This window comes from Myotis lucifugus, unplaced genomic scaffold (assembly GCF_000147115.1).
Source record: "Myotis lucifugus unplaced genomic scaffold, Myoluc2.0 scaffold_79, whole genome shotgun sequence".
NCBI classification, from domain to species: Eukaryota; Metazoa; Chordata; class Mammalia; order Chiroptera; family Vespertilionidae; genus Myotis; species Myotis lucifugus.
The window spans coordinates 628840-639742 of NW_005871127.1; positions in this window are offsets into that span (position 1 = coordinate 628840).

A 10903-nucleotide genomic window follows, 5' to 3' on the forward strand; every position below is an offset into this window, starting at 1 on the left:
TTTCACTTAGCTCATAAAATCTGTTTGTCAGCCTGAGCACATGGATCCCAAGGTGGTGAGTTGCAGAAAAAGAGACATAAAGCAATGCTCTTTTTAAAAGTATCATTTAAAAAAATGTTTAACAGCTGTATTGGAATATTATTTGCACACTATGCAATTCACCCATTTATAGCACAAAATCCATTGGCTTTGGTACATGCACGGAGTTGTTCAACCTTCACCACAATTAACTTTCGAACATGTTCATCGCTGTACCATCGCCTTCCAATGCCCGCCTTTTGACTCCCAGCCCTCCGCAGCCACTAGTCTATTTTCTGTCTCTCTAGATTTGCCTAGTCTAGGAATTTCATATAAATGGAATCCTACATTATGTGACTAGCTTCTTTCACTTAGCATAGTGTCTTAAGGTTCATCAATGCTGTAACATGTATGAGTATTTCATTCCTTTTTATTGCCAAGTAGTATTTCATTGTATGGATATACCACTTTTCTTCATCCATTCATTAGTTGGTGGACATTTGAATTGTTTCCCCTTTTGAGCTATTACGAATCTAATGCTGCTGTGAACATTCATGGACATAGTTTGTCTCTTAAACCAGTGGTCTTTAAGTTTTAATGTTTAGCAAGGTTTCTTATTTTCCTCTTGCTTAAGGCAACTGTCACTTAGGAAATAAATCAGAAATGCCAAGTTTAGATTTGAATCCTCTTAAATATTGACTCACTACCCCAACCCCTTAAGAATCCTGGGATTGGCTAAGCCCAGAGGAGGAGTCCTGCTCACCAGCCCTGGGGTGGGGGGGGGAATGGTGTTTGTCAGGAGACCTTAGGAGCTGACTTAGGGCCCACAGATCACTGATTGCACACCCGGTGCTATACCTGAGTCCTGGCCTCGCCCCAAACAGGCTCACAATAATCAATCCCTCGCATGCTCCCTCGGGGACTCTTCCCAGGCAAAGTATAAAGAATAACAAAAGGAAAGCTTTATTCTCTGACCTGGAAATCAGAATCTTGTGGTTTGGAAAACTTGCACGGGAGAAGGGAAAATGTTAGCTTCCCTGATAGAGGCCAGTAGAGAGTTTCATTTTCTCCCTTGCATGATGGGAGAGTTCTTCCATGCGTCCTGCAGACCTGTGATAAAAGGAAGGAAAAAAGCTCTATATTAATTTATATAGCAACTTTCTTCCAAGAAACTCGGAGTGTCTCAAACAGTCTTTCACTCATTCCCCTGAGGGAGTTTGCATAAATGTGCATAAGAAATGACTTCTTTTAAAATTTACACTCCCCAGCTAGCCAGTACTGGGCAGAAATAGAACTTAAAAAAGCAGGCCTCCTGACCAAACATTCCGCTATAATATTTTCAGTGAGGTTCTATAAATCAATGCATAGCCTTAAAAACAGGATCTCTTCATAATATCCCCATGACTCTGTTCCACCGGGGACTAGCCTTCCTTTCACCAGGGGCCAAACTTTCTCTTCCAAAGTTTCAGAATCAACTGGCATGGCATGTACCATGAAAAAGTATATCATTTACTTACAATTAACGGTCAAGTCTTCCTGGAAGCCGGTCGGCCAGGCTGCACTCTTGCAGCTCAGCCCTCCTAGCCCAGCACAGCTGAGAGCCCCTCAAGAATCCTGGGACTGGCTGGGCTTAAGGAGAAAGAGTCCTGTTCACAGTCCCCTCTCACCGCGGCTGCTTGCTATGTCTCTGTGTTGCTGTTACATGGGCTGCACTGGCCCACAGGGTCTTGAGGGCCATACCGGGGAATATATTCAGATCCAGATTCCCAAAGCTCAGCTCGGTGCCTGGATGGATGAGCCTGGGAGAACTTCCAGCATCAGTCATTGGTGGGGGCCCAACCCAGCCCTTCGCCCCAAACCAAACAGTTCCTCTTGCTGGGCCTCTTCTCAACATATTCTTACTGTGAGGTTCTCATGGCCCCTCCCGGAGAGAGAAAAGAATCTTGGTCAGGGCCACACTGGGGCCTGCAGAATCTCAGGGAGTCACACCTGGGAATATCTTTTCTCTCACCTCCATGATACCTCTGGGCTCCATAAAATCCTTCCCATGGATTCTCAGGGAATGAGAGGTCTTCATCCAGTTAGTGACAAGAGGTTTATATCAGTGTCCCATGCTCCATCCAGCCTCAGACATATGTTGTTTCGGCTGCCAAACTCTTAACCTGAACATTATTTAAAATTTATATTAAGGACTAGCTACATAGTGTGTAGGGCCTAGTGCAACAAGAAAATGAAGGGCCCTTGTTCAAAATTTTAAGAATTTCAAGATGGCAACAGCAGAGCAATAAACCAAAAGTGGAGGCGACTTTTTATTACAGTCGTCCCTCAGTATCCATGGGGGATTGGTTCCAGAATCCCCCTCCCAGCCCCATATCAAATCCAATGATGCTCAAGTCCCTTTTATAAAATGGCATAGTATATGGTACATCCTCCCATATACTTTAAATAATCTTTGGGTTACTTATAATTCCTAACATAATGTAAATGTGATGTCAATAGTTGTTATGCTATTGTTTAGGGAATAATGAATGACAAGCACAAAAAGTCTGTATGTGTTCAGTACAGACGCAACCATCCTAAGCCTTAACTACATAGTATATGTCAGCCACAATGTGAGATTTATTTCAAGCAATTTTAATTCGCAGTTGGTTGAATCCAGGGATTCAGAACCCGCGGATACAGAGGGCTAACTGTAGGTAGGGGTCTTATGTGACTTCACAGGTCAATGCCCATGAACCTAGCCCTGCTGCCAACATTTGAGAAGCAAAGATTCTTAGCCTCTCATAAAAACTAAAAACAAAAAATGGTGACTCTAGGTCTGCATCCGCAACTGTAACACCAAACTGGCTGGTGTGAGTTGCGACTCCTATAAGTTTGCTAGGGCTACCGTAGCAAAGATCCACAGACTGAGTAGCTTAAATGACAAGAATTCACTTTCTGACAACACTGGCAGCTGGAAGCCTGAGATCCAGGTGTCAGCAGGATTGCTTTGTTCTAGGGCAGCGGTTCTCAACCTGTGGGTCGCCACCCCTTTGGCGGTCGAACGACCCTTTCACCCATCCTGCATATCAGATATTTACATTATGATTCATAACAGTAGCAACATGACAGTTATGAAGTAGCAACGAAAATAATTTTACGGTTGGGTCACAACATGAGGAACTGTATTTAAAGGGCCAGAAGGTTGGGAACCACTGCTCTGGGGCCTCACTCTTGGCTTGCCTACTCACTGAGGCCCCTCCTCACTGTGTCTTAGTGGAGTTTTCCCTCTGTACCTGTGTCTAGCCACTTCTTCTAAGGACTTCACTAGTCACAGTAGATTGGAGCTCACCCTAAGGACCTCCTTTAACTTCGTAACATCTTTAAATCTCTATCTCTAAATACAGTCACATTCTGGGTACTGGGGGTGAAGACTTCAGCCTAGGAGTGGTAGACGGATACAACACAATTCAAGCCAGAACGTAGCTGGTCCCCACAGAGGATGCACAGCGCTCCCGGTCACTGCCCTAACCCCGTCCTCCACAGCGGCCATGGTCATCTTGTCTGTGCTGCTGTTTTTCCTCCCAGCTCACCTCTCTCATGCAGAGGGACCCGCTCCCCCCACGCAGCACATCAGATGCCGACACTGTCTATTACAGGGCAATGGCTGCCTACTCCCTCCACAGCTGCAAAACCAAGGTTGCTCCTCCAGTGATCTTTTGCAGGACTGGATCAGTTTCTTAAAAAAAAAAAGCAAGATGCACCCACTACACCGAGATAAGAAAGGAGATACAACTGCTCATCTCAGAGTCTAACCATGCGGGCGTTAAGGAGCGTGAACTCTGGATGACACCATCATTTTTCCTGGGGCTGTTTTCTACTGCAAATCACCTGACCATACCAGGAAGAGCCTGAAATTTCAGTGGAACCCAACCACCCAGCCCCCTGGACAGAGCCTACTCCCAAATTGGCCTTTGTACCTATTTGTGGAAACGTGAGCTAGGTTATAGCTGAAAACTCTGCTAATTCTGGGGAAGGTTTTGGTCTTGTGCCTGGAACTGTTGAAGCAGATATTCGCACCTACCACATGGAACACGTTAGGAGCGTAATTTCCAGCGCCGCACGTTCGTGCTTTATTTTTACAGGAAACAGCAGCATCGGAAGGCCTGCTCACGCTGCTGCTTTCTGTAGGAGGCCCCACAAAAGGCAGAGGGGACGGCTGCGGTGCTAAAAAGAGGCACAGTTTGCATTTTGAAAAGGAAGGGACACACACACACACACAAAAAACACCCTTTGCTCAGGATCAGGAACTCAGGATGCTGAAACATACAACATTTGCACCTTCATAGCAATTTTTTAAAAGGTCAAATTTGCAAGGCTCTGGAAAAGTAGTGTAACATGTTATCCAATAAATCTCAGTAGTAGAGCTTGGAAAAGAGCTACCAACATCTAACTCTCACCCCTTTGGTTTTAATACCCGGAAAGGGAGGTTTCTAAGATGCTCAGTGACTCGCCCCACACCCGCTTCTCTACCTAAAATGCAGGATTTTGCTTTTTGGCTAAACAGGCATTGTCTGGTCTGCCTCAAGTGCATGCAAGAGCAAAACCCTCCTCTCTCGACATCAGAGTCACTCTTCAGATTCCAGAGTTGAGAAAAGCAAAGGCTATTTCGACTTCCACTCCCATAGCAAACAGAAGAAAAGGCATCTGACCCGCGGACTTCTACAGCTGGTCCCTGGCCCAAGGTTCCCGGCCACAGCGAGCTGACGCCGACTGCCAGGCGGACACCAGGGGGCGCAGCATCCTTTGTCCTGACGCCGGCATTGAAGGCAGGCTCTGCAGCCTGGCTGGGCCTCCACGGAAATCGGACCTTCCCTCCTTGTCACTGGTTTTCTCTGGAACACAGCCCCCTTCATTCATTGAGAATCCGCTTTCTCCTTCCTCCCTGAGGCTCGGACTCTTCCTCGGGACCATCGAAGATGTGTGCGTTTCACAGGGTGTCGCTCATGCGTCTCGACGGATTTTCAGACACACCAGCCCTCCACACCTGCTCCTCCTCAGCACAGCCTGGGAGACCATGGCCCCCCGCCCATCATTTGCTCTCACTTGGAGTCCCCTCAACTCAGGGTGTTTCTAAAGATTCTTCCAGAATGAAGGAGCCTCGGGGACAGAACGAACTTCTTGGAAGAATGATCAAATCTGTCTCCTAACACTCCTTCCCTTTCCACTCTAACACAGGATAAACAAATGAAATGCATGCTGCCCAGCACATATCCTCACCCTCCTCTGCCGGCTCTGGAACAGTCTCAGGTCAGCCTTGGGTGCTGGACACTTACCCAAAGAGACAGGTTCGAGCATCTTTTCAGTCACACCTGGGACTGTGCACCTCAAGCAGGACGAGGGCTCCTTCTGCCTTCACCAGCTGAACATGGCATGTTCTCCAGCCCAAAGAAATCCGCTTTGTATTCCCAAAGTCTCTGATCCCAAAGATTCAGTGCTCCCATTTTTTCACCAAGAAGTGAACATCCCCTTCCACTTGAAGGCACACTTCTAGCCCTGGTCCTATTGACACAGCACACAAAAACGCAAACCCTCAAACCCCCCCAAAACACACCCTTTTGCAAAGAACACTGAAAATCCACTGTTTGGAATTCAAGGGCCATGGGGCCCTAGCGCAGCTGCTCTATTTACATAAAGATTTCAGGGATACACAGTCCTTTCCCTGTCTCTCCTTTGAGCTCCCCAACAATGCTGAGAGGGAGGCAGGGAAAGTTAACGCTGAAGAGGCTTACCCCAGTCCCAGAGCTAGTCCAGGGTGGGGGCAGCACGGGGGGGGGGGGTATGTGGCAGTCCTGGGGTGACATTACTTGGGTGACAGCGGCCTGAGGAGAGGAATGCAGTCATCACAAGTGGTCATCTGGTTCTCTTCGTGGAAGGGGCCTGTGGGCTCAGGTCCTGAAACACTGTAGCAATAGCGGGAGCCTAGAGGGGCAGGTGGGGAGGAGAGGAAGGGGTGATGTAAACGCTGACCTGACCCTTCATTTTATCTGTGGCCTCGCTCACTCCTTTTTCTCCCCACTCAGCTTAGCTCACGTGGACTAACGGAAGCACTGAGCCTGGAGTCAGTAGCCACAGCTGGTTGTCTTGTCCGTGAGCCTCCCTCTCCTCATTCATAAAGCGTCGATCACATCTGTGTATCAGTTATGGGGAGAACTACTAAACGAACCCAAACATCAACATGGTCTGGGAGAGACGGCAGAGGTGGAGATCTTTATTTTCATCTTATGCCCTTGGGTACTATTTGAAGAATTCTGACTTATACATATATTACTCTTACAATTCTATTTTTTATTCTCATTTGGACTAATGATGCTCCTTAGACTTGCTGTGATGATGAGTTGTGTAAAGTGTCTGGCACATGGCCTGATGCACAGTTGATGCTTCCTAAGCAGTATTTTATTATTAGCTTCCATACCACCCTCAACACTGAGCAAAGGGACTTCACATCAAGAAATTTTGGGTCTGGCTCAGTTGGTGGAGGGAGCATCACCCCATGCATTGAGAGGTCGTCAGTTCGATTCAGGCTTAGGGCACATGTTGTGGGCTCTCTATGAGGTTGATCCCCAGTAGGGGGCATGCAGAAGGCAGCAGATCTCTCTCTCTCTCTCTCTCTCTCTCTCTCTCTCTCTCTCTCTCATGTTTCTCTCTCCTTGCCCCTTCCTCTCTCTCTAAAATAAAAATTAAAAAAGAAATGTGGGGTCTGGTGCAGACTCTGCTCTCAGCTCACTGTGTGACCCTGATTAAGCCCAGTCCCTCTTTTGCCCCTCAGTTTCCGCATCTGTAAAATGGAAAGATCCATGCCAACTGATTTGGAAAATGGTGGGAAAGACAGAGCCATGCTCACCCCTGATGCTCGAGGCACCTCCTAAAATTCAGCCTCCAACTTTGCAGAGGAGACCCCCAAGCCTGACTTTGTGAGGCAGAAACCCTTCCTGGGGGCAGGTGCCACCTGGGGTGGGCAGAAAGGGCTGCCGTCAGCTGAGCAAGTTCTGAAGATCATACAGAAATTAAATTAGGAAACAACAATGTATGAACAACAATGTGTAAGGCCATCAGCTGAGGTGGGAAGAAGAAAATTTAGGCTGTTCCTCGGGCACAGTTGGTACCATTTTCCCAACAAAAGAGATGCCCTTGGTTGCCAGAGCCAGCCCCAGTCCAGTTCCCTCGGTGGAGAGCGCTGTGTCGGGCACAGGACTCACCTTGGTGAGATGAGACCTTCATGGGCATGATCAGAAGCAGTAGAAATGGGCTAGCACACCTCCAAAGTCTCTCCCAGCATTAGCTGAACAACAACAACAGTGGAGAGACGGTGCTATAGAAGGTGCAGAGGCTGGGACACTAAAACCTCAGCAGCTGAATTGGGGAGACAAGTACTGGGGCACCTCAGCTCCTGAGAATCAAATAGAGATTTGTTCCTATAGCACACCGCTGGTTCATTTTCACCCCACTCCCCCGGAATCTGGGTGCTCCTGGTGGTCGCCCTTGCCAGCGCTTGGCCTTTGGGGGTGGGAGGCAGGTCGTCTGGTGGGTGGGAAGGTGGGGACTCCCCCCCGCCTTCTTCTTATTTAAAGCAGTGCTGCCTGCCATGTTTGCAGGCAGCAAGGCTTCTGACATTGTAAGGGGGTGTTCAGAGCAGATGGCAGACCCTTCCCAAGGCCATGAGGCAGGACAGAAATCAGTTGCACCCTGCACCCTGGGAGGACTTCCCAGCCCCCACTTTCCCAGCCAGCACTCAGAAGGAATCTGAGCTTATTTTTTTTTTAAAAAGAAATTTTTTAAAATATATTTTTATTGATTTCAGAAAGAAAGAAAGAAGGGGAGAGAGATAGAAACATCCATGGTGAGAGAGAATCATGGATCGGCTGCCTCCTGCAAGTCCCCCACCGGGGATCAAGCCCACAACCCGGGCATGTGCCCTTGACCGGAATTGAACCTGGGACCTTTCAGTTCGCAGGCTGATGCTCTATCCACTGAACCAAACCAGCTAGGGCGAAAGAAATTTTTTTGTATCTTAAATTATCTGGCCATGCCTGTTACAATGACATCTCACCCCCTTGCCCCCCCCCCAAAAAAAAGCTGTTGTCACTGCCTAAAGGGGAGGTAGTGTTTTCAGTTGCTGAGGGGAGTGGAATAAAGGTGTGGAAGTGTGTGGACACCTGGAAGACCCCTCCCTGGTGAATGACCGCTCCCTGGGAGTGTGACTTTGAGAGCTAAGGGGGGAGGAGGTGGCGGTGGCTTGCAGAGCGGCTTCAGCAGGTAACAACTGCACCTGCTTTCCAGAGGCAAAACCAAATACATGAAAAGAGCTCCCACCGCCTTCCTTGACACAACTAGAGAGCGGGGCTTCGGTCATGGGAGAGCCACGCCTTCCGCTGTACATGGCTGGCCGCTTGTTAAAATGCCCTGTGCTTGCTTTCCCGCGTGGCTCCTTTCCGTGCCGTTTGCATCTCCAATAAGCGGCATTGTTTATTCTCCGTGGGTCGGTGCCTCTGGGACTAAACTGAAAACAGGGGCGCGGAGGCTGAGCGCTGGAAGACAGGCTGGCTTTCCCAGCGCCCCTACCCCCACCCCCGCCCCAGGCCGGGCCCCAGGGCTGCAGCGCACGCGGAAAGCCCACGGGTGCGTCCGGGGAAGGGCAAGTTCGCCAGAGTTATTCCAGCCGCCACGAGGCCCTGGGCCACCCGGAGCTGAGAGGATGGGCAGGGAGCAGGAACCCGGGGAAGAGACTGTCCCTGAGGACTGAGGACTGAGGACTGAGGACTGGGACCGGGGTGGGACTGAAGGGCTGCGGCGCGGGGAGCGCTCCGAGCCGTCTTTCAGTGGGAATTCTCAGCTCTCATCTCCGTGCAGCAAATCCTCGCGAATAAACTCTCCTCCTTCCAGGTAGCCCGGCCGTTTTCGCTGTAAAAATGAGTGCCCTGAACGAGACGAGGCGCGCCTCCCTCCTTCCCCGCGGGGGCCTAATATCTGTCCCCATTTCGTTATTTCAGCGGGGCTCGCGGTGACCCTGCGCGACAGGGCGCACACCCCGGGAAATCAGGCGTCGCTGCAATCCCCGGCCCCGGAGGGAGTTGCCGCCCCCTCCGACCCCAGAGGGCCCTTCAGTCGGGCTTCTCGCAACTTCCACTGCCGCCCAAACCGAGCGGGCTTGTATATCAAAAAGCAGAAACCCGCATCGGAGACACAACGCGCGGGGACTCCCTTCGGCCGGGCCGTCTGGGGGGAAAACCACCCATTTTAGCCCAACCTTTACCTCCCCTTTCCCCCCAAGTTCATGTCGGGGCGGCTCGGTCAGAGAGCGCGCCTAGCGCGGCAAACCCTGGCCATGCGCGTCGCAAATCAGCGAACTGCCCTTCAAACAGGTTCCTGTGAGCGACAAGCTCCCTGCCCTCCGGGACCCCGAAAATTCCGCCCCCCAGTCTGTAAAAAAACGGTACAAATTGGCCTTGCTAGCTGCGCTCCCTCACACAGTGTTTAAAAACAGAGAGATTCGGTTTTCTCGCCAGATCAGAGCTGTTTCCCCGCGGCAATTCATAGGAGTTTCCTTCCTCCAGCCGGCGCCGCGGGACTTTTCCGCATTTCAAGAAGCCGCAGAGTGAATTTCGGGGCTGGGGGGAGGGCTCGGGGTTGGGCTGCAGGGTGCGGGTGGTCACCCAGGAATCCGCCAGCGGGCTTTTGGTTTTTTTTAAAGTCAGACTTGCACCGAGAGCCCAGCACAACCGGTGCGGCTTCGCGGTGTTCGGATGGAGAGGCTCGTGCGGTCTTGGAGCCCATCCTTGTGGCCGGGCCCCCGGCGCCCGTTCCCGCAGAGCGGGCAGAGGCGCGGGCGCAGCTCCCGGGCCGGGCCGGGCCGTGCCAGGCGCCGATGGCCGGCTGAGGCTCTCCGTCCTCGTCCTCCCGGTGCCCGGCCGGCGCGCGGAGAAAGCCAGGCCGAATGTCTCGGCTGCGGCATCTCCCAACAGGTAGTTTCACGCGGGAGCTGGCGGGGTTGAACTATCAAAGGCCGGGCGGCCCGGCTGCTAAGCTGGAGCCCAGGGGCGGCCAGACACCTAGAGAGCCCTGGAAGGAATGTTGGGTTCCGGGAGTCACTTGAAATAACCTTGTTTTCTCTCCGCTCTCCAACTTCTCCCGAAATAGCGGCAGCCGAGCGTTTAGGGATGGCGCTCCCTGAGCCTAAATAAGCCACTTCGGGCTGTAAACTCACATCCGATCTGGATTCGTTTTGTCCCTACCCCGCAGGAGTTACCACGGAACCCAGCTCGGTTTAGAACGATCGGCTTTTATCTGAGGATTGGGAAATTCCCCTTCGAAACGCCCCAGGCGCTACAGCAAAAGAGGACGAGGCTGCGCTGGGGTGGCATAATTGAATTCTGTGTGCGCACGGAGGAAAAGCAAGTGCCAAGCCCAGCGTGGAACGGGCGGCCGCGGCCTCGCGCTCCAGCCGGCGAACCATACTGCCTTCCCAGGGGGCAGGGAGCAGTTGGGTTGGGCCACTCTGTCCTTCCCCAGCGGCGGCGAGGATGCGCAGGGGGGGACCTGGCAGAAGGCTGCCCTGGGCGTTGTGGCCCCCTCCTGTCCCGGGGCGCACTCCAAACGTCCCCGCCAGAGGCTGTGGGTGCACGTGGTGCGTGCCTGGAGACCCCGCGCGCAACGCGAAACTGCGTGCCTGGCTCCAAGGATCCCAGGCGCACCCCTCTGGGTGGGGGAGGGCGGGGGGCCAGGCCCCGGAGCCCTCAGATCTGATCCTGCCTCGGCAGATGACAGATGAGCCTGCTGCTCTGAGCGAGTGCTGCCTCTTGCTTTCAACATCTGCACAAACCCCCGAACTCCTGGCTCTGCCTCGCCT